Source organism: Fundulus heteroclitus, chromosome 9 (genome assembly GCF_011125445.2).
Source record: "Fundulus heteroclitus isolate FHET01 chromosome 9, MU-UCD_Fhet_4.1, whole genome shotgun sequence".
NCBI classification, from domain to species: domain Eukaryota; kingdom Metazoa; phylum Chordata; class Actinopteri; order Cyprinodontiformes; family Fundulidae; genus Fundulus; species Fundulus heteroclitus.
The window spans coordinates 6,689,684-6,716,461 of record NC_046369.1 but is presented as its reverse complement, the minus strand read 5'-3'; the positions used below and the strand labels follow the sequence as shown (position 1 = coordinate 6,716,461).

General features: G+C 40.5%; 1 protein-coding gene across 2 annotated transcripts in view; it reads right to left on the bottom strand.

The window, feature by feature from the left end:
• lepr (leptin receptor) overlaps positions 1-19,010 on the bottom strand; it is a 53,589-nt gene extending 34,579 nt beyond the window's left edge. The window contains exons 1-2 of one of the 2 annotated variants that reach the window (XM_036140905.1): positions 18,859-19,010; positions 15,674-15,785 (exon numbers count right to left, since the gene is read on the bottom strand). The gene's annotated coding sequence lies outside the window, so the exon portion shown is untranslated. The remainder of the gene's footprint in view (positions 1-15,673; positions 15,786-18,858) is intronic. The other variant, XM_036140907.1, reaches the window with a different exon arrangement.
• Between the last annotated feature and the right edge of the window lie 7,768 nt (positions 19,011-26,778).

Sequence of the window (26,778 nt, the reverse complement as noted above, 5' to 3'; positions counted from 1 at the left end):
CAACCTGGTACTCATTTCCCTTGCCCTTCTCGCCCCTCGCCTCGTATGCGCATATTGGCAAAGGATAAATACACAGCAAAAGAGCATCACCTTTTGGAGGAACATGTCTGGTAAAGTAATAACTCATAACTTTATAAGGCTGTTAACAAGAGAACATTTTGCTCCACTTGGTGGGAATGTGACTTACTGCTCCTTTAAGGTCTACTTCATGTTGTCAGACAGGTTTATTGAAGTAATTTCTTGATTCTGCAGGAAGTAGTATTGGTCAGCTTTTGTTGTGAATCTCAATTAATTAATCATTTAATAAAAGGAGAAGTCACCTTCCCCGTGGAGCCAAATTGATTTGGACAGATTTTTTTCTCATGATAAAACAGTAATTTGAAAACCTTTTACAACTTCACTTCAACATTCATAAATGCAAATCTTTTTGCATCTATATGAGTTGTCTTTGTCTGATATAAAAGTTTGTTTTATGATTTGAATAATTAAACACAGAGAAATACATGGGATCCAATGAAGGCGAGTAATAACATTTCTGTGCAGTTGTGAATCATTGCTCACCAGAGGAAAGCACAGCAATTTTGTTTTTAGCGTTTGAATTTTTTGGGGGAGATTTCTAATGCAGTTTGTAACGCAGCAGGTGAGTGCTAAAAGTTTAAGGTCTGTTGCCTACCATGGTGACTAATCCATCAAAGTCTTTCTTCCTCTGTATTTGTTCTCATCTGTCTGTGAAAACCTGACATCTATGCAACTACAGAACTGGCTTTCTGTGTTCCAAGTGGTTGCTATTCAAATACTTCTTGTATTTGTATGAACCCATTGACCGTGCAATACTAACAGATGATTCACATTTCTACATACACCCCCCTTCAGTTTAAAATAAATAAATAAAAGATGTTGCATCAGAGGTTCTTTCTAAATCAACCTATTTTTCTAAAACTTAGAAAGAATGAAGATTATTACACAACTTTTCAAGCTTTCGAAGCTATTAAAATGTCAAATGCTAGGAGAAACAGAAAAAAAACATGTAAACGCAATTAGCTTCAGCATGTCTATTTGCCTGGTCATATGGCCTTTTTTCTTTTAAACTGAAAATGATTGAACAAAGATTAGATGCACAAGTACGGAGCCTCTAAAGAGACATTGATGGAAAATGTGTGCACCAGAAAGCTTTTTTTTCCCTTCAATGTCTCTTTAGGTAGGGGTTTAGTACAGAAGGTCCAGTTAACAGAACATTTTAAGGATATTACATACTGCTTTTGTCAAAACCAATAGTCCTACGAAACACGTCCACTGTCTTTAGGGTTAGGAGACAGGATTGGGCATATTTAACGGCTGCAGCTAGATCCTTCTCTAGAACTCCATTTTGTACACATACAGGCACAAGAATTGTTATAATATATTCTTTTTGTGATGTAAAACAGTTTTTGTGTAGGAGAAAGGTCAAAATCGCCTAAAAGGTCATTCGTTTTTGCAGAAAGCTGCCCACGAGTGGACTGGGTTTTGAGTGTAAAATCCTGAATTTTGGATTAACAGATCATTGACTGATCACTACACTGAAGATGTTCCAAATTGATTACCACTAAATATCTAAGATTACAACAGCCTTTATATTCCAATGTAGCAAGATTTAGAGCCATTGCTCTTTAAATTAACATTTTTGCACATTCTGTATGCAGTTAATGCTTTTTATAACCGCATTAAGGATTTTAACACAAAAGGATCCATATGGAGAAAATGCCATCACACAACATCATCCCCCTTTTTTGTCACATCAGAGCCAAAAACCTTCCACCTAGTTGACTCAGACAAATCCCAAGCCCACTATATTTTGCCCACAGCCTATAGACATGTGCTATTTTTGAAAATTTCCCAATATCATTGATAATATTCATGCTGTATAACTTTTGGAAATGGTCCAGGTGTTTCTGTTTCAAGCTTTATTGTTAAACTATGGTTCTAACAGATGTTATATAGTTACATAACAACAGATGTTGCATTCAGCTTAGGCTTTGAAAAGGAAAGAGCTAAAATGAAATATTTTAAACAGATGTATTTGCTATTTAGAGTTTAAAGTGAGCTAAACTCTTTGTTTGTGTATTAAATTCAGGTGTGTGTGTGTGTGTGGGTGTCACAATGAAAAAGTGGCTGCAGTCACTATCTGACTTCATGACGTAGAAAAGATGCGTCATTGTGTGCCTGTGAAGAACTGACTCAGTGAAGGGGAGGAGATTCATTTGCAAGTAGATTTACTCTGTTTGCATCACAATGAGGGGCATCACATCAATTTTCCAACCTGCTTATCTTTATTGAGATGGATTCGGCTCATTTCTTTGCAGCGGCATCACTCTGCTGCCCGCGAGCTGCAGTGACTGTCATTCCAAGTTCCTCAGAACAAACCACGGTTCTTCTCCACGCATATTCACACTGAACGGTGACATCACTGCCTCATTTTTATCAGCCCTTGTTCTTAGTTTTATTTTCTCATTGCTTTTCTGAAGTTTGTTGGTTTTGATCATTCTTTTCGTTTTTACTAAGAAGTTTTATACCTTTTATGTTATCTGCAAGTAAAATAACATCCTGGATTAAAATATTTCTAATCACTTCATCATATTGAATCAAATATGAAATCTCCATGCAGAATAAAATATCAGCTTTCTGAGAAATGCATCTTCTCCCTCCACATTTATTATGAGAAAAGAATATTTTTAAGCTCAAACAGCAAAGCAGCTAAAAGTTTGTCTTTATCCAATGCTGTGTTTTTACTTGCATTTCTGAACTACTGTTTAAGTGCCACATTCTTGTTTATTTAAACAGTTTGTTCTCGTTGGTAAACTCTGTGTCTGATCAGTTGCATCGTACCATATGAATCCGTAACGTGCTAAAATCTGGAGTCACAAATTATTACTTTAGAATGAAACAAGCTGCATTTTAGCTCCTTTTTTTCTCAGGTCACATTCTGGGGGATTTCTCTCCGTCAAAATGTTTGGACTGGGGAGTTTTCCATGTCTGAAATAAAAGGAAATGTGCCGTGCCTCAAAAGGGGAAGCCGACTGTTGAATAATTAAGGCTCAAGAGGGGGAAGACACGCGTTGTGTTAGCCCCTCTCTGGCTTACACACTGGGTGGATGAGGTCATGCTTGAATGACATCACTCAGGTGGGATGAGGTCATCTCTTTCTTTTTACTGTTTCTGTTGGGATGTGATTCTTACATTTCACCATTTTCAGACAAAATCCCAATATCTGTTTGTTCAAAGCTCACAGCACATTTACAGTTTTTGGTTATGTTTTTTTATGTAATTAATCGATCTTTGTCAGCCTACCAACAGCTCCATGGCATTACGTTGGAATTTGGATCAATGGTGCTCCCTAGCATACTTTAAAGGCTACGTCTCCCAGACACATCATCGCATCCTCACCAGGTTAGTTGTGCTTCGTTACTGATGATTGTTCGCCAGGTTGGTGTGATGAGGTGATGACATCACTTTAGCCCCACCCACTGAAAAAAAGTGAATGGGTACTTTTGCTAATTTACCCTCATTTTAAAGTATTTTTAATGTTTCAAACTTTGCCTAATATCAGATAATAATTACAGATGAACTTTTCGAAATGTGACAGAAAGGCTATGGTAATCCTTCGCCACCAAACAGGAAGTGATCACAGCTTCCAACAGGAACTTCGGATTTCAGCCTGAGGCTCCATCCAAATACATCTAATCATGGCTCCTAGCTCCTGCTCCAAGCTCCTGTTCCTTGACCCTACATGGATTCCTGTGCCGATTTTGGACTGCCTTTTAACTCCAACATCATTACGTGACGGAAACACACATGGATTATTCTAGTCAAATCCAGCCTACAGCCTTCTGAAAATGAACTACAAAATTCATGCTCTCTTCTTTACGGAATTTTTTTTCCAATTTCCGTGAGGTGGGCTGTGCTAAAACATCATATCACGCAATAGATTGTGGGATTCCTTATAACTTCTTAGTGCCAGTCAGGTTAAGTCAAGCCAAGTTTATTTGTGTAGCACATTTGAGCAGCAAGGCGGTTCAAAGTGCTTCACATCATGAAATCATAAAAACATCACAAACACAGGGAAACGGTCACCGGTTGTGAGACCAGTAACAAACATTAAATTGTATCAAATGAAAAACATCAATACACGTCAAACATGTTGGTTAATGTTCCTGTTATTATGGGCCAAAAGCAACTCTGAACAGGTGGGTGTTCAGTCTGGATTTAAAGGAACTCGGTGTTTCGGCTGATTTACAGTTTTATGGAAGTTCGTTCCAGATTTGTGGAGCATAGGAACTAAATGCTGCTTCTCCATGTTTGGTTCTGGTTCTAGGTATGCATACTAGATCAGCACTGGAGGATCTGATCCGGTAAGGGACATCTTGAGGTTCCTATGCTAATAAAGCTATGACAGGAAGCAATCTTGCTCCTTTTCCTACCTCCTTCCTTACTGACTGCACTATTCGGACATAGGGGTGGCCAATATGGACTTTAAATTTCATCCCGATATATTGTGGTAATGTTGTGATAGCGATAAAAATAATGATAAAAGACTGTTTACAGCTTCTTGCAGTCTTTTTTGAATAATTGTGTGGCTCTGACAACATGGCAATTATAGCCCACTAAGCACAAATACTGTCCTTAAAAAACTTTTAAAAATGTAACATATATTAAAACAAAATTTGAAATATGTTTAATCAAGACTCTAGTTACAAAAAGAAGTGTGATTTGTATCACCAAACTAGACACAGTAAATGCATTTAATTCCATTTTTTAATTTATTGACATTTATTGATGCTCTGAATAAACCAGCAGTGGAGAAAACATAAAAAATAACAATTCTGACAATAATGGCAGTTTTGGGATATTTTAGACCCTACCTGTAGGAATGTATCACTGCCAAGATAAATCTAAATCCTTATCATGATTCTTCACGATAACAATAAAACCCAGGCCCAGCCCTGTTCGGACAGCACTTATCATGGCGCCCTTTGACACTTTCCACTTTGGCTAAAGAGCCCTAACCCAACAGACGTATTCGGACGGAGTAACATTTTCCAGAAAGGTCAAGCTGCAGCCACTACACTGCATGAAAAGTGTGATTTTCGTCACTATGCGGCACTGTAGATTGTCGTGGAAGTTCAGGTTAACGGCTGTTCACGGTAATTTGCAGGCAACACCGAAAACTGCCGTGAATTGTCAGAAATTGACGTGGGCCTTGCTTGGCGTGGTCCCCCCATGACCCCCCCTCCTCCTAATTCTAGGGGAGGCTTTAACATGTAAATGAAAATGCTGTGAGCTATACAAATGCAAATCAGGGTTGCAGGGGGAGTTTACCCATGTCTCGCATTCAACTCCCCTTCAACTCCTCTTGGACGCGATCTACAACTTTCAGCCAGTCCGCAGACTGACGAGAAGAAACTGCTGATTGCTATCAGTGGACTGTCTCATATGAGTCAGTCGGTACTGAAGCAATGCCAAGAGCGTGGAAATGTTCAAGTCAGAAGTTTTGGTTGGGTCATTCAGGTTAAAGTAAATGAAATGGGGTTTAATGAACTAAAAATAAGTCCCACTTTAATGGAGAGGTATAGTGAGGATTTAACTATATATACAGATGCATCTAAACTAACTGATAAAAGAATGGGTGTTGCTTATGTCATTCCAAAATTAAACATTAAAGTTGGAAAAAGAATGAGTGATGATTTAGCAGTTTACACAGCAGAATTGATTGCTGTGTGGCTAGCTTTGCTTTGGGTGGAGGTCAATAGGCCAAGGAAGGCAGTAATTGCTTCAGATTCTATGAACCGGAGCGAGGCGGTGACCTCCTATTTGCTCGGAGCATTGTCTGCAATTCCAGATTGACACGATGTTGATAAAGACGACATTGTCTGTAAGTGACTTGTTTTTACTGCTTCTCCTTCCTTGTTTAATGTTATTGTGACTTGCGTTTGATTTTTATTCATACCACTCTCATTTAATTATTTTCCAGCCTGGCGAAGAAGATGGCGTTGTTGGCGTGGTCTCTGGATGGATTGGACGGCCGCCGCCATTTCGTAGGCCGGTGTTGTGCGCAATTCTGTTTCCCCCGTGTCTGGAGCGCACTTTGCAGCCGTTTTCCCGGCGCTTCTAGTTGATTTCTCGGTAAAACAAATCCTATAATCATGTCTAGGTTGTAACATTCAGTTTAATCGGCAGCTGTTTACAAAATTGTAAAACAAAAATAAATAAACGGTCTTTCAGACATCTCCCGAAAACTTTGGGAAATAAAGAGCAAATGTTTCTAAATTCTCAAAAATTATGTGTGATAGCATGTAGTATACTAGAAATTTCCTTAATCCAGTAAACTGTCATATTTTATATTACAAAGGGATGTACTGGGAAGTCTACACTCTTGTGTTTTCAGGAAGTCTTAGGCTGTTTCTCAATTCACGAGAACGCGCTCGCATTCTCGTGAATTGAGAAACAGCCATAATGTTTGTGTCCTGCTATCAGCCATCCCATCCTCCTCTTTCAGCAATGTAAAATCATAAATACACAGTAGGTGCTGGAATAGTGTTTTATGGCTTACTTTTATTTGTCAGGTTAAAGTGACAAAAGTTGGAAAAAGACTGTTTATCTTGCCATTTATAATAACACAATACAGCGTAAGAAGACCTAGTTTATTTATTTTTATTCTACAATTTTGTAAACAACTGCCGATTAAACTGACTGTTACAACCTTGACATGATTATATGAGTTGTTTTACCGAGAAATCAATTAGAAGCGCCGGGAAAACGGCTGCAAAGCGCATTCCCGACACAGGGGAAACAGATTTTCACGGGGGAACAGAATTGCGCACAACACCGGATCTCTCTGAACTCTGTGTGAAGCTGCAGTCCCGGTTAGAGGCGACGCCGAAGTACAGAGCCACGCACAGGAGGCGTCTGCACATCGGACCTGCCTCAGAAAGAACGCCGCCAGCAGTTACCTACAACCCCGAGGAGGCAAACGGACAGTTCACGGGGTTGTAATTTTTGGATCCTCGCGTTGTATATAGGTGTTTGTTTTAATAAAGCTCTTTCTTTGCATAAACATCTTCCTGGCAAATGTTCATTTCCTGTATAAATTCATTCATCATGTCCTTGATTGTAGCCTAATAATAGTGTAGTAGCCTACATAGGATAACATGAATATACAGCATAATATGAATGAATAAATAAATAAATATATATAATAAATAAATATATATAAATATATATATGTAAATAAGTTATTGGGGATCTGCCAACCAATCAGGAGTGATTTTACTTGTTTGAAAGAAGTGGTTCCATCCAATACTCAGTAAGAACGTTCAAGCCTGGCCTGGCCACGTGTGGTTTTGCTGCCAATCAGGAGCGATTTTACTTATTTAAAAATAGTGGTTTCAGCCAATACTGAGTAGGTTATTCAAGCCAGACCTGGCAAGCCGCGCGGGTTCGCTGCATTCATATGCTAATTAGGGCCATTAGTGCAGCTGATCGCTCTCCACATACGTCAGAGTCCGGTTCCGACAATTTGTGGCACTGAAAACGGCGACAAGCACGGGTTGCAAATTGTCGTTAACTGCCGAAAATGAGGGAGATCTGCGGTAGTTTACGGGGACGAAAATCTCACTTTTCATGCAGTGCTACAAAATACGTCCCCGCTTAATTTGCCTTTTCCTGCCCCCAAACCCTAAAGTTTGTGGACATCTACTGTAGGACAGGGGATGTGTTTATAGGTGTCCGCGGCCACAGCTGTATATACTTGAAATTATCAACACTTCTCACTGAAGCACATCTAAGCCAGGGGGGTGATAATGTTTCGGCATGGTAACCCCTTGTGGTGAACTGCGGAATGGCAGGCACATTCTGCAGCGGTGCATAGACGGTGATGCTGTGCTTCCGCAGTCACAACAAGCGACGATGACCTGCGAGCGCCGCCCAATGCTGCTTATGTAATCAAGCTTTTTTTATGTAATCAATTTATTTAAAGTAAAATATATGTTATAATATGAATATAAACATTATTTGAATTGCTTATTATATAATTTTTCTTTCTTTAGTATCAAACAAGACTGGCGACCTGTCCAGGATGTACCCCGCCTCTCGCCCAGTGAACGCTGGAGATAGGCACCAGCACCCCCCGCGACCCCATGAGGGATTAAGCGGTTTGGAAAATGGATGGATGGATAGATAGTATCAAACAAATTATTCTGGGTCAACAGTTATACACCATGTCTACAACTGTTACTGTAGAATCATCCGTGTATCAGTGTTTTGGGTTTATGACATGCAGATAAGATGGTAAATACATAACAGGGAGTACAAGAAAACTTCACGTAGAGTTTCTAAGCATACTGTTCTTTCATCGTTAGCCGTGCAGAAGCCATGCTGTTGGTGATGCCCGCACTGGTCTGCTTCTGTGAAATGAAGTGGGTTGTTTTTCTGGAGCTCATGCTTCATGACTGCATGATGTGGTCTACACGAGGACAAGGTTACACTATACAGCCTAGGTGGAGCAGCTTTGAGCTGTTTGCACAGCTAATTATTTTTTTCCGTAAGCCTGATAAACTGTGGATTCCTTGTTCTCCCTCCTGGCTCACAGCTTTCACACACTGAGTTTGTTTTCATCTCACCAGACCACTCTCTTCCAGTCTTTCCCCTACATTGCTAGCGTAAAACGTCTTACAGCTTTCTTTACACAGTGGTTTTCTTCTAGTCACTCTTTCTCAAAGGCCAGATCTCTAGAATGGAATATGAATAGAGAGACAGACAGACATTTCATAAAAAAAAAAACAGAAAAATATTTGAATTTAGAATTTTTTAAAGTAGGGAGAAAAATAATTAAAATTGTTAGACTTAAGCCCCATTTACACTATCCTTGTTAAACCGATCCACTGCAAGTTTACACATCACGCTAGCACGGTTCCTCGCCTCCTAGTGACGATCTACGGTACTACTGCTGTCTAGGATTGAAGGAGGAAACCAAGCAAATAAAAATGGCGGCGCCCGTAATATTCAGGAAGTTATGTTTGGTTATAATCGTGATATTTCGTTGTTTGTGGAGAGTCAGGCGAAGAAGGCAACCTTTGGTAAATTTACTTGACAAAGTCGGCTTTTAGGACATGGATAAGACAAACGAACGTCTAATCAGGGCTTACAGACGCAGGAAACAATGACAGACGTTGAGGTTCATCACACTGCTAAGCAGAATCATCTCTGGAAATCATGTGGCACGGTAGGGAAGCTAGTATTTTTATGAATGTCTGGTAGATGCCTGGAGGTCCTTTTTTGCCAGATTACAACTGCATTACAACTGCAAGACCTCGTTCACATTCCTTGGAGTTCTCCAATTTGTCTTGCCCCCTTTGGATTTCTACTTAGCTCCTGATTTCTAGGTCTCGACCTATATTCAGAATTATTCTCCATTCCAACAAACTGCAGTGACTAGATTTGTCTACCCTTTTCTGCTGAAACCATGCATGACCCAAGCCTGTCCCCTCGACTCTGATCAAGCCTCAGCCATCCTGTTATGTCCTACAGCTTTAATGTCATGGATCTCCGTTTTGCTCACACAATATCCCAGGAGATAAACTGAAGCGGGATATGAAGCTTGTGATTATCTGGTGTACAGTACTACAGTACATTCCAGCCCTCAGCTATGTTTTTAAGATACGGATAATGGACCATGTGTACAAGTGGCCACATGTGCTTCTGGAGGAGGAAGCTTGAGCCAGCCTTAGGGTGAGGAGCTCTGCTGTCTGACTGGGGCTCAAAGTAGAGCCGCTGCCTCTCCCTATCACAAGGAGTCAGTTGATGTGATTCAGGCATCTGATCAGGATGCTACCTGGGGGCCTACCCACGGAGGTTCTCCAGGCATGTCCAAGTGAGAGGAGACCCAGGGAAGACCCAAAACCTGCTGGAGAGCCTATATAGTCCATCTGGTCTGGGATTGCCTTGGGATCCCCCACAATGAGCTGGAGGATATTGCTGAATAGAGGCCGTTCCTTCCTGGACCTGTTGACCCTTTGACCTGGTTTTGGATAAGGGCAAGACGATGTTCTGTGGCAAATAATGGACCTTTTTGCAGAAATAACTTTAATTTGCCACGCAGACAATACTACCAGTTTTCCTGGGTCAGCAGATATGTGTTTTTATCTTTTGAAAAGATATTGTAAAAGCTTCTGTTGGCAAATAAAACCCTGCTGTCAGGACTCAGCTGGCAGGGCCATGCAGCCTGTTGCCATCTTTGCTTCGTCCACAGGTGTTCGCGGTTGGCTGGTGGGCGGAGTAGGCGCACCTGCAGCTCGTCAGCAGCACCGGAGCTGCACTATAAGATCTGCACTCGGACAGCGGGTGGATGCCTGAGTGTTACCGTTGTGGTATGCCTACCAGCCTCGACCTCACGCCATTAGACTTTGCTCCCTCGCTAAATCACTACCCTTTGTGTCTCCCAGGTACCTCCTCGTGCTCCTTCGTCCTCCTTCGAGCTCCTCAGTCCTTCTCGTGTTGCCTCTTGGGATTTCCCCGTTCATCTCGAGTGGAGCCTTGCTTCTCGGACAAGACGCACTCCCGACGACTCCCAGGTTCCATCCGCTGTCCTGAATCCTCCGGTGCTGCTCGGACCTCTCGCCCCGCTCTCAGCCGCCCGGACACCTACGACCAACATTCAGCTGAGTCCACACTGCCGTCCTCCCCGGTCGTGTACTTGCACCTCGTGGTAAGCTTACGTTCCCCTGAATACTTTCCTTGGGGCTTTCCCTTCCCAGAATTAACGTTCTCCCCTTACCTCTAGATCAACCTGGTCCCCGCCGCCCGAGTTCCTGCCCGAGTATCTTCCAGCCCGCAGATTAGCTTCGCCGCCTAGCATTCTCGCCTGTGTAAACAATAAACCTTTTAAACTTACCTGTCGTAACCGAGTGTGTTTCTGCATGTGGGCCCGACATCTCAAGGCAAACATGACACCTGCTGTTAGCATGTGTTAAGACGTTCACCATGAGTTTTTCAGCCTGACAAAAGAATGTGTGACTCCTGTAAAAGACCGCAGACCAGTCAACTGCCTCCAACAACAGTGCATCTGCTGAAAGTCAATGCCATCACTTTTTTAAGACGGTTCTGGCTAATGCAGCCAGTTTCCATAATAAGAAACAGGCCACTGGTTTGAAGCTGTCATCCAAGGAAACACAATCTGCTGATGTGAAATCCAAAGATATGACGGCCTTCTCGGATATGTGATATATATAAATAAATTTGTTTTTGTGTCGAAGGTTCACACTGACACCTCTTTTAAACATCAGCGGAGCGTTTTCTGGTGCCGACATGCTTTTTCAGCATCATGTCAATAATCTATATGTAATAAAATTCAAGAGGGCCTGTATTAGAAGCATTGTCAGAGTTGAGATTACGATTGTACACCAAAGCATCTTATAAGCAAACAGTATTATAAAATCATGAGAACAGTTAAGTAAGGTTGGTTTAATGTTAGTGTTAAAAATGTGAGTCTTGCAGCCTGTAAATGTCGTTGTGGTTTCTTTCTTGACCACAACATCTTTTCTCTGCACATTTTGCTTCTGCATTGTGTCTGAATTTGACAGGTTGCTAATTTTACGGGGGGGTTTCTGGACGGCGAGTCATTTTTCTTCATGCTTCAGTTGTTTTCGTCATACAATACAAACGTTAAACCTTTCTGTTGCACAGCTGCAGACGAGACCAGCTTGAGATCATGTCACACAAGAAGCGAAACAGATGGGAAAAATAGGATAGAAGCAAAAAAAAAAAAGAAACGGCAAGCTACTCAAGCTACCCTGCTTTTGCTGAATGTTCTACATGACAAGGTTTAAAACAGAAACCAACATGTCTCATTGTGTTTAGCTTGCTCTGTGATTTTGCCACTCATTCTCCTATACTGCCTCATTGAGAAGGCCCAGATGCCGGTAAGCATACAATGCATAAAGAGACTGGTGATAACTCACATCAAGGTCTGTGTTTCTCTTGGATTTAAACAAAACCAGTTCACATACAGACAATACCACCTCTGTATTGCTAGAAGCAGCTGCCAGTTCACCCAAAAGTCCAACACCCACACGTCAGGATCTTCTTTGTTGCTTTCAGCTCAACCGTCAACTACATCAGTCTAAATTGGCTGGTTGACAAACTGTGCACACCAGAGCTGGTAACCTCTCTTTGTCTCTAGGTCAGGGATTTCCTCACAAATAGACTGCTGTAAGTCCTGCTGGGTAACCACACCTTACCCCAATGCCCACTTCCACACTGGAGCACCCCGTGGTTGTGTCCTCTGTCCACGCCTCTATAGCTTGCACACCCATGACTGCACTCATGCCCACAAGTCATACAGCATTATTTAATTCAAAGATGTTCCCCATCATCTCTTCCCTGGTGATGCTCAAGCAAATGTGATGAGAGTTTTATTTTTGCTAAATATATGGTTATTTCTTTTACTTTCTTCACACTGAAGATCATTTGTTCATTCATGCACCATGTGAGGAAATCCAAAACTTGATGTCTTACCATTTACAAATTCAGTGTCTTACATGGAAGACCTTGGCTGGAGTACACATTCTGCATGCTACATAATAAAAGCCCAACTATGTACTTTCTTTCTAAGGACTCTGATATGCAATAAATTCAGACATTATGGAAAAACTCCCGCATTACAGAGACCTGACCGACAGTTTCAGTTTGGTATTACAGCTGCATGCAGGATAATAGGGAGACCTGCAGAGGATATCCAGCACTGATCAGTGAATTTCTGCAACAAAGCTGAGACAGCGTTGGTGTTTTTATAATAAAATAAACCAATGTAAAGTAATGTGTCTACATATTGTGCCTGTAAAACTGGGCAATAGAGGGAGAGAGCAGCACTCAGGTGTCATCCTAAGGACATGGCTGCAAGTAATTCAGATAAAGAGATGTTTGAGATGAAGCACTGCTTAGCTGCCATAAAAACCAGTCTAGAAAACACTTAAAGCTGTTTTGCTGGAGTTCTTCTGTTTGAAAAACAGATTTCTTCCAGATTTTGGTGGACAGCATGTGGCTGGGACCTCAGCTGAACTCGCAGACCACAGCAACGGGCCTTGAGGGGGATCAGATGATTTCTCTAATCTTGTTGTTGCTCCTTTCTCTGCCCTGCAACCCCATTTCCCTCCATTCTGTTTTGAAACTGCAGAGCCGTATAGTCTCTCACCTTGTACTCTGCACTAACACAACCCTTTCATCACGGCCTGATTGAGTGACTAATAAAACCACACTCTCTCCCACAGCTCCGGGGCCCACCCCCTGGTTTACTCACTGACACGCGGAGACATTCAGCTTCTCCATCCACACCAAGCGGATTACATGTTCTCCTCAGTGAGACTCTGCGTCTTGTTTTTTTCTTTTCCACGAAAGAGCAAAAATATTGGAAAGAATTAAAGAAAGGGTTTTGGAGGAAAAATTACAGAGGTGACGGGGTGCAAAGCTTGTGCGTCACCAGACATTATTGTGTTAAACCTGGTGAAGTGTCCCATTTCAGCCAAGACAATAAAGACAACCAAATAATTGAAAATTAGATTATTTATTGATATTGGAGTTAAATCGTGGGTGCATTTCAAAGTGAAACAGCTTATAAGAGGGTTTATTGAGCAGTTTGCCTTTCTGCTGCATGGATTTTGGTGTCTCCAGAAATCCATGATTACAACAGATTTGCCCTTTTATAGAGAAACAATATTTGTGTTAATTTGCAATAGTTAGCTCCTACCACCCAAATTATCTAAGACTTTCTGGAACAGTGGAGTGGACCAATAATTTTATGTTTTATTTTAAGATTATACAGAGTGGTCCAAAAAAAAATAAAACAGTTGACTGCATCAAGCAACGCTAGTTAATGTACACTGTCCCTGTCAAATACAATAATTTAATTTAATTTAATAATGCTATCTTAGCTTTATTCCTGTGTTGTTGTTGTTGTTGTTGTTGTTGTTGTTGTTTTAGAAACTATGCTTCTGAGAGTCTCACAACACATCAAATTGTGATAAATGGCAGGCACATTTCATCACAATTGTGATGAAATAAGTAGCAATAAATATAGGTGGTAAGTTTATTTACTTAATTTGCTCATTTGGTCTGACAGCCATGATGGCTGTGTGGTATAGTAGAGTGTGGAAGGAGGGGTCAGGTTTAATTATTACTTATGCTTACAGGAATTTCCAGAAAATTGTCATTTAGCTGTTTGGCAGGAGCGGTGCGTAGGAAATAAGATTTAAGCAAAGACACAAGCGGAAGAAACAATTCTATTAATTGCATTCAGTTAAGATGGCTGGCATAGCTATCAGTCTAGATGGTACTGTGTATGAACCTCACTTAAAATTTTGGCTCTGTTGATATTTTTATGTGTAGGGAAATTGCATGCCTCACCAATGAGCCATACTGTAGGATTTACAAAACAACCGCTGGGTTTCATACAACAACAACAAAAAAAGGATGAGCAACAACTCAGATCAATGTAGTACCCGCAGCTCTAATGGTCCAACCGGGTTGCGTTTGTGGGGATGTTTTCATTTTGCCTCTGCATTCTCCAAAGCAGCATGCCAAGACAGCCTGCATTATTCACGCTGGAAGACGTATTACCCACACGGAGGCGGCTCGGTGTTTGAGTCATCCCTTTTTTAATATGTCCTCTCTGCAGTTCATAGTCCATCACTTTGTCACCTGTTTGGCTTCTGTGAAGTCATTCTTCTTTTGTTCTTTGTGTGGTAACTAAATAATTAAGGCCGAGTTTTGCTTTGTATTTAATCACAATGTCAATTTTTATGCATCCATCCATTATCTATATGCCCACCCATTCATGCAGGGTTACATGCGGGATACACTCTGGATAGCTCAGCAGTCTTTTTTTTTTTTACCCATTTTTACCACTAGCAAAATAACATGTAGTTATAAATTGTTTTATTCAACCTGAAGCAATAGGTACCTTTTAGATTATTTATATTCTGTAGGTTTAGCAGGGATTTTTATGTGCATAATCATCAGAATGTGTGATTTTCTAGAAATCATTGTGTTCATTAAATAAAAAAGCTAAAAAAAAAATCAGATGACAAGAAAAACTGAACAACAAAAGGCATGCATGTAAAGGTAGAGTGTGGATGATTTAGAATGGGAGGAATAGGAACCAAGTGAAAATACATGTCTGTGTTTGGAAGACCGATAAAGACACAAAAAAAAAAAAAAAAAAAAAAACAGCATGGCAAAAATAGCAGAAAGGTGAAGAGGAAACAATCAAACCACATGTTTTTCTGCTGGAAGTCCAATTTTCCCCAAAGTGTAAATTGGGTCCTGCCTTCGTTCCCAGCACACTTACTCAACAATATAACTAAAGGAATTACGTTTTTCAAGCAAAAAAGTTAGGTCGGATATTTCTAATGCTCAGCCTGGGAATATTTTGTCATTTTGTGTTGGTCAAAGATGAAGCTGATGTTTCATAACAGAGAGACTCACTCACAGAAAGGACTTTTCATCAACGCAAAACATGCGTTGATGATGTCTCTTGACATTAAACTGAGAGCAAGTTCTCTCTAAAAGAGACATCCCCACAAAGCCAGCTGAAGTTTGACACCTCTGCACTACCCAACGCTTTATTGTTATGCTGAATGAAAATGTTTACCAGATCAACGCTGAGCATCCTGCTGCACAGACAGAAACTCTTCAGGGGGATCTCCTCGTCATGCTGGGAACGTTTGAACACGCCAGGACCATCCAGGTTAAATTCTTCCTTTCTACAAAATAAAACTTGGTGAGAACATTGCAGATACCCAACTCAGTACTGAGAACCGTTGTTTGCTCTCGGTATTACACAAACTAAGACAGCATCACAGTGCAACATTGAGTCCCCTGGAGTTACAGAATGTCGGCATGTGCAAGAAGCCGAGCAAGACAGTTATTGTTTGAGGACCTTAAGCTCCCGCCCCAGATGCAAGCAGGGCAGAGTAAGACGCTGGGATGACCTGGAAGTTTTAAAGATCACCTTTCCCATCCTTTAAAACAACTGTGTGCACAGCGAGCAGAAATATGAAGAATTTATTGTTGTTGGCATGCATATAAGGCTCAGGATTCTATATGTGTGTGAGAGAGCGAAATACATACTTGATTAAAATATAATATATATTATTAATAAGTCATATCGTATGTCTGCCTTTGTTAAGGAGCATAAAACAAAGTATTTCAGCATTAAAACAAATATTTTTGTTGTGTGACAGCGTCCTGTATCATTACTACATCTCAAACCTTTGTAACAAACCAAACTGTGTAAAAACCCAGGGAGTTATGAGCATTTTAGTTGAGCATACAGCTTCCTCAGTGCATATAAATGCGCTGGGGGGCGCATAAGAGACCCATCCAAGATGGCGGCCGCACTGATACCTCAGCTCCAATAAGGCAGCGCCAGAGCTTGAGGTGCACTTACTAATGTCTGTGATCCTAATTAACTTAAAACAGTAAATGTTTAGTCTGATCTAATGTCAGATGGTTAGAAAAAAATTCTGTATGTCTCTAGTTTCAGTTGCAATCACTGTAGTAAGTGTGTTTTGTACTTTTGGGCATAGGTATTTTGGAGGACTCAACTTAATATTGAGGGTTAAAGACTGTCAAAGCAGGCATTTGAAAAGTTCTTCCCACCTGCCAGATGAAAATGCAAGCAGTCCCTCATTAATAATTACGACCATAATTTCACGATATGCACAGAATGAGGCATTCTGTGAAATGTGCTACAATAGAGGTTAATGGTCATGTCGTTTGATCCAACAGAGCAAAAACACAGAAGTCTCTGAGCGCCAGAGGGAAGACCGTCAATCCACGGAGTAGTTGTTGCTTCAGGCCCACCTGAAAAGTTTCTGAATTCTATTTCTTCTGTTTCTTCTCCTATGACGAAGCCTTACGTAAGTAAAAATGAAGGCCATCCAAAAACTTTTTGAAATAAGATCTCTAAAAACTCAAGAATCTATTTGCAGACTGACAGGCATAAAGTCACATAAAGCGTCTGAGACAATAGAAGCTACATTTGCGTCCCTGAAAACAGCTGTGAGTTGCTGCAAATACTTGGGTGTAGGAACAAATGTCACAAAATGACAAAACCGTTGTTTTAGGGCCTGATGATCATAAGAGTATAGCTCAAAAGATTCAATATAAAAAAGATTCATCCAGAACTCCCCAAGTTTCTGTGATTGTAACCTTCATGTATCAAAACCAACAATACAGAGCCGGTGGTTAGAGGAAAAAATGTCCACGCAATTAAAAGTTTGAGCAAGTTAATGAGACATAGAGGAGGCAGAAATAAAGACAAAATGCAGAGGCTGGGGTGGAGGAGACAGTTTTGTTCCACCATAACAAAGGATCTTCTTTATAAAAGAGCCGGCCTTGTAAAATGTCATTGTCATTTCTCAATGACTGGTGTAATGAAATGAAGATTAAATGCGTACCAAAAAAAAAAAAAAAGTTGATTCTTGAACCCCGTAAGCGGAGTTAGTTTTCACAGGTTGAGAACCACCAGTCTGAACTTTATCCCCTTTTGTCCCTTCAGAGTCACACACCGGTGTTGGATGTTGATCTTTTAGACCAACACAAAGGACTACTACTGTAAGTGTGATGTACATCAGAGGTTCTTATTAGGCTTTTGCCCAATTTTTCCCTCAAACTCTGTCTGACTGGATGGAGAGCAGCTGTCATTATAAATTTTGAAGTTTTGCCACAGCTTCTCAGTGTCATGCAACCTGCTTCTGTTCTGCCGGCTGTTTTTTTTTTTTTTTTTTTTTTTTTTGCCTCCCAGGGTTTGCGTTGCATTGCCTGTTTCTGACCATGTTTTGTTTTTGGATTCTTTTGCTCGCCTTACCCACGCTGGAAACCTCAGCGACTTTCTGATTCTGGTCACGACCTGGACTGAAATGATTGCCTAGCCCGGTGGACTGGTCTGCCTGTCCAGCCTGTCATCTACACATTTTGGATTATTTACAATAAACTTTTTAAGCGCAACATCGTTTTTTTTACTTGAATCGGGTTCTCCGCAGATCTGATCATGACACTCTAATGGATTTAGGTCCATTCCTTGGGGCCACTCTTCCATAACGACTAGACCTGTTGACTGAAAGACAAATTATTACCCTGTCGACAGATCCTCCCACCCCCGCTCTCTGCAGCTCCTCGCCATTGATAGGTTAGCAGTTGCACCATGTTCTTTCCATTGACATGATTGAACAGAGCTCTGTGAGGTGTACAAACCTCTGGATATTGTTCTATAACCTAACCCTGCTTCAAACTTCACCACATGTCATCTCTGACCTGTTTCCTGTGTTCCTTTGGTCTCGCTACGTGGTTTGTTAAAAAAAACTGTCTCATTAAGACTTCTGAGGCTTTAACAGAACTGCTGGATTTATCCTGAGATTAAATTACATGATTGGTGGACTCTATTTACCGAGCAGCTCACTTATGAAGGTAATTTATTGCCCTAGATTTTATTTTGGGGGACTGAATACAAATGGATGCCATACTTGTCAGCTGTTTCTGTAGAAAGGTTGAAAAGTATGTAATATTTTCCCTCCTCTTTGTGTGGCTATCACATGAAATACCAATATTACACATTGACGGACTGCTGTAGCACCTTGTTATTACTTGTTAAAATGTACATTTTAACAAGAACACTTGCTGTGCTCTGTAAAAGCACTAATTCGACAGAAATGCAGTTATACATCAGAGAAAAAAGAAAATTTCTGCGTAAAATCAATGAGCTTCAACTCCCATTGTTCTGGTCACAACTTAAACATCAGCTATGCATTGAAATCCTGAGTGATAATCGCTTACCTGCCGCCTCGGGTCTTCTGAACTGCTGAGGTATGACAGGAACAACAAGTCTCTTTCCAGTTAACATCTTCAGCGTTGGGCCTGTTGTGATTATTTTGAAGAGGCAAAGCGCGAGCTCCTTATGTTGGCCTGTGTGTCTCTGGGCATGAGGGTCTATTTTTAAAGCGGTGTCCGAATACACACCACGCACATGCCGCATGTTTACTCTAATCCACAGGGGTGTTTGCACTGACAGTACGGACGGCGTGGATATCAGATTTTACTGGCCGAGGGCCATGCGTCACTCTGTGCCCATGTAGATGGGCAAAAAGGGGGGCTTTACTGGTACAAATTGTCGATCCGAAAGAGCTTACTGGAAAGCCGCGTCTAACTCAGACTTTCCTCTCTGCTTCAGTCCCAATGTTATTTTAATAAAAGGGATACATGATCCTGCAATTGCCCCAACGCTCTCGAGAAAAGAGCTGCGGTTGGATTGTGATGCCAGGTCGTTTCAAGCAGAACTGTACCTGACTCACTGAGTCAGAACAGCTGAAAGAACTGCCTGGATATGACCCAGATTCATTTCTCTGGGGCATCATTGACAAATTCTAAGTTAAAACAATCCTTCTGTTGGTTAGGAAGTTGTTGTTTTTTTTACATCCACAATAAGCATCCGTTGATTATGCTTCAATATTTTCAATATAAATGCCCAAATGCGTCATTCCACCCATCCGACTAACGTCTAGTGACAGGCAATGATGAAAGGAGCTGAAAGTTGCTGCTTTTGATGCAGCAAAAATAAAAATTAACAGATTGAGAACTATAACCATAAAAGAAGAAGTACTGCATCACACCTTTTGTGTAGTTTTGTACAATCATCTCTTGTCCCAAGTCTTAGTTCCTCCTTTCTTCGGTTCGCATCACAGATTTTCCAGAGATTTCAGGTCTAAGAAATCACATGGCTGTTGAAGAACAGTTTTTACTTTTAGTCTGATTAACCATTTCGGTGCAGATTTGGATTTTGTTTTGGTTCATGGTGTTTCAGATTGTGCACAATAGCAAGCACTCCTACGATGTTTCCAGATTGTCTGGAAAATAAAAAGGCCCACAGCATCATAGATCCTCCACTATAGTTAAAGGTTGAGTTGGTGATTTTTCCAGAACTGTAAGATGTCTCTTTTTCAACAACTGCGCATGCACATGACCGTCTTACCTGCTCTGCCATTCCTCAGGGGGATCACGTGAAAAAGATCTCCCAAATCCACTCTGGTCTAATTCCCTTCATCTATGGTCTTCCTCTTCTTCTCATAAACGTGTGAGACAGTTTTCTCTTTGTGACTCTCAGCCATTTTTAAAGTGTACAGTGAGAGCAGCGGAGCTACAAAGAACGGCTGAAAACGAAGCTAACCGGATACAAAAACACTTGAAGTGCGCAGCCAGCAAGCGGAAACTAACAAAGAACGAGCGCAGACACTGGCGTCACGTGAGCGCGTCAGAATGATTGGCGTGTGGGACAACCAATAGATAAGATGATACCCCAGGAACTTGAGGGACAGAGAACAGGACCAATCCTCTGGCCAATCCCTGCCCTTCTGTGCGAACGACAATGATTGGTCAGTTTTTACAGGCCTTTAGCTCTCACAAAGATCTTTTTTTTTGTTCCTTTTTCTGAATACATGATGTACCGACTATTGTCAGGATGGACGGATTATTTCTCCCGCCAGTGTAACAAAAAGTGTTCCTGAACAGGATTACCAACTATAGCTTTAATGGTGGGTAGGAGATGCTTTTCTACATTTTAAGTCTTTATTTTGTGCAAAACCCACCTGGAGTGTGCGTGGCACAAAAAGCTCAATCATAGACCCGTCTGACTAAAGCACACAGTTGCTATTAAAGTCCTTGTAGCGTTCCGAAAACTCTACATGTTTACGCTTACAATGGTAGGACGGAAAGGGCCTTTTTTTTGGCTTATTCCCTTAACAACCGGTCGACATGTAGCTACCTTCAAATGGCTGTAGTGGAGACGTGGAGACCTCAGAATCCCACGCTTCAGAGATGAAGATTTCCTTCCTCCTCAGTTTTAATCATGGGAAACTAAGAAAGGGTATATTTCAGATTAATGACCTGCAGCTAAAAGAAGAACAAGATCTTATTGTGATTTCATAATCACGGAGATGATTGACACTCCAATAATCTTTTAAAGTAAAGATGTATAAAAAAGGCCTCATCTATAACTTGTTTTAATAACTTACTCCATATTAGGGGTAAATTACACTTTGGCACTTATTCCTTAACACAAGACTTGAATGTATGTCTTTCTTCAAAGAGTTCTCTGTTCTCCCTATAATTATTTAGGTTTCAAGTGACTAATAAGTACTGAAGGCCAACGTCCATCAGGCCATCCAGAAAGTCCCCGGCTGTCGCTGCATCCTGCACTCTCATAATTAGATTGACCCAGAAGAATAACCGGTGGGGTAAAAAGCTACAGACCCCCACCAACAGCCTGCTATTTTAAAACAGTGTTATGTGTTTGATAAAGCTACTCTTATAGTTCCATTGTTTTGCCCCCCATTAGAGGTGCAGCTGTTTTTCAAACCATGTGTGCGGGTCAACAAATCCAAAAAGCAACACGCTATTTTTACAGTACTGTTAAGGTACCAAAACTCTGCTGACCACAGCAGGGACAGGAGGTTGGATCCTTTGATTGAAAAGTTCCAGAAACTGAAATCGGGACGGCGACATTTTAAAGAGCGTGCTTCTTTGGAGCCACTTTTTATATTAGACTCAATATTAATGATTACGTGCAATAGAGCGTGCACTTACATCTCTCTTTTAGCGCATGTAAAATGCTGAGTAAGGAGTTTAGAATAAAACAATTTCCCTGAACTTGGCTCTATAACTTTTGCCCTTTCATAAAGAAAGAGTTCAAAATATCTGTCACATGCCGTCCCTTAAAAGAAAAAAAAGCAATAAGAGGAAACGTATTAATAAAAATGGTTCTAGTTCTGGTTCCTGTGAGAAAACTGCACAGCCCTGCAGAACATCTCAGTGCTGTGGAATGCAAACTACAGCTTCCTACACACACACACACACACACATACTGCCTGGTCCCACATTCGTCTTGCATCATCCCAAACATGTTGCAAGTTTTCAACAAGTAAATGCACGAATTAAGAAGTTTATCAAAGGTGGAGCTTAACAGCAGAATGCCTTAGTATGAGCCACTCATTCCTTCGTTATCTAAGCATAATCTCTGCACGTACTGGAACAAATTTGGGGAAACATTTTTAAACTTTTCCACAAAGGTTTCCTCTCCAGAGGTGGATTTAACTGATTTAAATAGCATGCACCATCTTTACAAACACATCGCTAACAGAGGATCTACTGTTCAAATGATCCTAAATGCTTTATATCCCAGCTTTAGAAAGATTAGAGTTTAAAACTATTTCTATGATGTGAGGATGTTTTTTATGAGTCTGTTGTGGCCGGCACGATTTTCTTTGCTGTCACATGCTGGGGCAGTGAGCTGAAGGTCGCTGACAACAACAGACTGAACAAAATGATCAGGAGGGCGGGTGATGTCGTGGGGGAGGAGCTGGACACTCTGACGACCGTGGCAGAGAGGAGGATGCTGTCCAGGCTTCAGTCCATCATGGACAATGTCTCACACCCTCTCTACGACACACTGACCCAGCAGAGTCACTGTCACTTTATTTTCTTTAGATAGATAGATAGATAGATAGATAGATAGATAGATAGATAGATAGATAGATAGATAGATAGATAGATAGATAGATAGATAGATAGATAGATAGATAGATAGATAGATAGATAGATAGATAGATAGATAGATAGATAGATAGATAGATAGATAGAATCGCACTAACAAATACAAATGAAGGGGATAAAAACCATTGGATTAACCGAGATATTTTGGATTTTTGATGTCTGAATTTGAATAGAGTGTATTTGGACTTTTGGGTCAATGAACACCAAGTCATGTAGAGATGAAGAGAGACCAAAGGCTCAACTTTACCCCTAAAAAGGTTGAGAACGTAAATTTTACTTTTCACCTCACATATAGTTTTCGCAGTTGTTAAAAATTAAGACTGAAAAGAGAGAAGCTTCTTTGCAGGGTGGGGTGTGTGTGTGGTAGTCTTAAAATTTGAATCAGGGTGAAGAGCAGTGGGCTCATTACACAGCCCTGGGTGGTGCCGGTGCAGTTTTTTTTTGTCTGTGAGGAAATCCAACAACCAGTTACACAGGAGGGTGTTTATTCTAAGGGGTCCAGTTTGCTCACCAGGTGCTGGAAGAGGATTGTGTTGAATGCAGAGCTGCAGTCCAGAAACAACACACATACATGGGTGTGAGTGTAGAGAAGACAACTTCCTCTGTGGAGCTGTAAGCAAACTGGAGTGGATCAAAGGAGGGTGTGTGTGTTGGGGGGGGGGGGGTCACTTCATCATGACTGGAGGGAGTGTGACAGGGCAGTAATTGTTCAGTGATGAAATTGTGTTTTTTTTGGGCGCTGGTATGATGGTTGCCATCTTGAAACAAGATGGGACGACAGCTTGGTGAGGAGTTAAATTTGGAGTTTTATGGTTTCTCTCTGTGCATCGCTCAGAGTTGGCCCGGTATAAAGTGTGGCTGGTTGTTTTCAGCGTGTGATGGTGTATCCCATGGTGACTTCTCCTGCATTGTTTACATTTAAACTGTTTACTTTTAAATCACTGCTGCACCCTATACTGTAATTTGATTCTTACTGCAATTTACAGCAGTATGCAACGAAATTTCGTTCTGTACGCACTCTGTGCATACAAAATGACAAAATAAAGTTTGTCTGTGTAGTCTGTGTAGACATGTACCACAGTTCAGAAACATATACACCTCTAAGTTTGTTTTTTTGTAATGCAGTCGGGCTCTGGGAAGAATCCCGTAAGCCCCTTAAATAACCCTGGACATTGTAGGAGAGTATACCCAGTAAAGCTCCTTAATATTACCAGCTTACAAGTTTGTTCAGAATACAGGCCAAGTTCTAGAAACATGTCTGTAAGTTCTGAAAATAGTACAGAGTAACTGAAAGTACCGGTACCCTTAATGTTCCAGGACTGAAGCGTAAGTCCGGTTCTGCAAAGAATCCTGTAAGTTCAAGAATGTGCTTTCTATCTATCTACAATTGGTACCATGTAAATTTTGGGAGTTAATCTAAAATCCAGGAAAAAGCACCCTTTAGGTTCCAGGAAAAGTACGCCTTGGCTTGAAATGGTTTGTTTACAGATGTTAAGAGTCCTCTTGAAAAAGCAAAAGTCAGAAGGAACTCAACATGTATTCAGTTCCTCGTGTTTTTCCTCTGTTCTACAGAAAATGATAAGAAACAACTTCCTCTTTACCAGGGCTGAACCCTATTAAGAAAATTGCACAAAAACGGAAAAGAAAAAAAGCGCGCAATCCGTCACGGACATCTATGGCAGTCCATCCAACTGGCCAAATGTGTTACTTAGCAGCAGACAGGCAATGCCAGGCCCCTAAAACACTGTAAATGACCAAATCTTGTGTCCAAGCAACTCTTTACCATTTGGTGTTCCACACAGAGGCGATTACAGGGGTGGCTGTAGATCTATTCTGTTTTACTAATAAAATTATCAGTTAAAGATTGTGAAGGTGGAACTGTGTGATTGCCCTCATTTGATGACTGCAGAGGAACATTTAAAGTCTTGTGTGTAGGTATTACCCTCACATCTTCTGCTTAATGGTGTGGGATATTAGACATAAAATATCAGCCTTTGCTAACAACGAACGTCCTTAAGCACGTACTTCGGCACAGGCAGTGCGTCAGCACCGTCAGCAGAGCGAGTAAGATGAAAAGAAAACCGAACTGAGCCACGCAGCTTTGGTCCTCTTTTTACAGGGAATCACTGATGCAGTTATTCTCCAATTATCCTCAATTTCCTTCTGGGTAGTCAGACAACGGCACTGAAGTCCTGTTTCTTCCAGATGTGATGCCCCAAGGAGAAACTTCTCCACCTGTTACTCATCATACATGACGCAGAAAAGGTTGGCAGCAGCACTCAAATGCAGCAAACTGGTTTAGTTCACCAGCAAAGTCCGCGCTGGCATCAGACGTTTGTTCCAAGTAGCTAAAATGTCTTTTAAACATAATTTCCATGATGTCAACACATGTTTATGATGTCAATGATGCATTTAAGCTATGCAAAATATTGTACTTTTGTCACTTCTGGCAGCTGTCCATGGCGATAATAAATATATTACAATATGCTTGAGTTATTCAATGCAAAAAGGGAAATTAATTTACTACTCACTCATCTCCCTTACTAGTCTAGATGATTTATACACAAAGCGATATACTTATCTCTCTTTATTTATTACTGTTGATGTTTCTGTTTTTAAAAAGATACAATATCGAATAAGGCTTACTGAAAAAAACACTCCTTTTCTAAGAATGCTAATTATTATTATTACATTTGCTAATTATCTTCATTGCATATTTTATCACTTTGGTGATTACTGTAATTCCCACATTCAAACAATAAAAACCCTATTCAAGAAGCCTGTCAAAGCTTTTGATAAGAATATTTATCAAATATTTTAGAGAAGCACAGTTTATAAACAATTTTTTTAAGTAAAGAATTTTGCACAGACCTGCTCCATCTCAGGGAGTTTTTTGTTTTATTGTATTGTTTTTAAGAAGATTGAAGGTGCTATTGGCACATGGACCACTTCTAGAGGTTATTGTGAAGTACAACAAAAAATTGAAAACATTTGGACAAAACGTGGTCAGGAAATGGTTTTAAATACAGGAACATTCTACCAGCAGCTTTAAAAGAGTTGTCTTCTCCGGGCATTTTTAAGGCTCTTCTCAAGCCGTATCGGAAGCAACACCAAATCTGTGGACACCTTGAACCTCTTGATAATGTAGTTTGATTTGTCGGTATATTTCTTTTTTTTATTACATCTCATCTTAATCCCCCATCTATATTAAATGTTCCATCAAGATACCTGATATTACAGATGGAAATTATTCTAATGGCTAAATCCGACATAGACCATTTATAACCATGTTTATTAATGTTTCCTTGTCCTATTTCAAATAATTTCTAAATTGAAATTTTGAAATAACCCTTGCCCTTTTAAACATACTGTAATGTGTTTTAGATGCAATGTGAGTTCTAGATTAACTCTGTTATACAGAATGAATCAATGACATTAATAACAATAATAACATTTAGATCAAAAGATCAAGTTTAAAAAAAATAAAAATAAGAATCAATTTAACCAAAAAGGAGTAGGCTGAAGCAGTGCTAATAAGCCAATTCTTATTTAAACCATTTTAACTAATGCTGCAAAGCAAATAAAACAAAATGAGGGGAAAAACAAGGAAAATGTCCCCTAATACAGATTTTTTTTCTGATTCATAATCATTTAATTTTTTATTTTTTTTAAGTCTATCTTTGTACTAAGACATATTGCACAGCACTAAGTACAGTGTGCGTGGTATTGCTGCCATCTTGCGGTTGAAATGAGAATCGCCGCAATTAAGGGGAAAGCAATGAGGAAAGCGCTTGTTTCACTGTTTACTGTTTAATTGTTGTGCACTGCACATGTTCATTATGTACATCCTGTCACAGTAAACAGAACCCAAAAAGAAAAAACACATGAACAGAAACTGGTACACAATTAAGTAATACTTGAACAGCAGACAGGCAAACACGTGACATAAAGTAGTCCAACCCGACTCATACACACCACAGCTGCAAACAACACACATGGACTGGTTACAGTACAGAGGTTAGCTGTAAGGTTGCAGTTTCAGTCAACGCTGGGGTTAACATGGGTCGTTTCACATTTAGGTCCTCAGGGTCAGCCGCTAAGAGACGGCTCTTCTTCTTCTGGTATTGTATATTAAGATCAAATAAAACACAA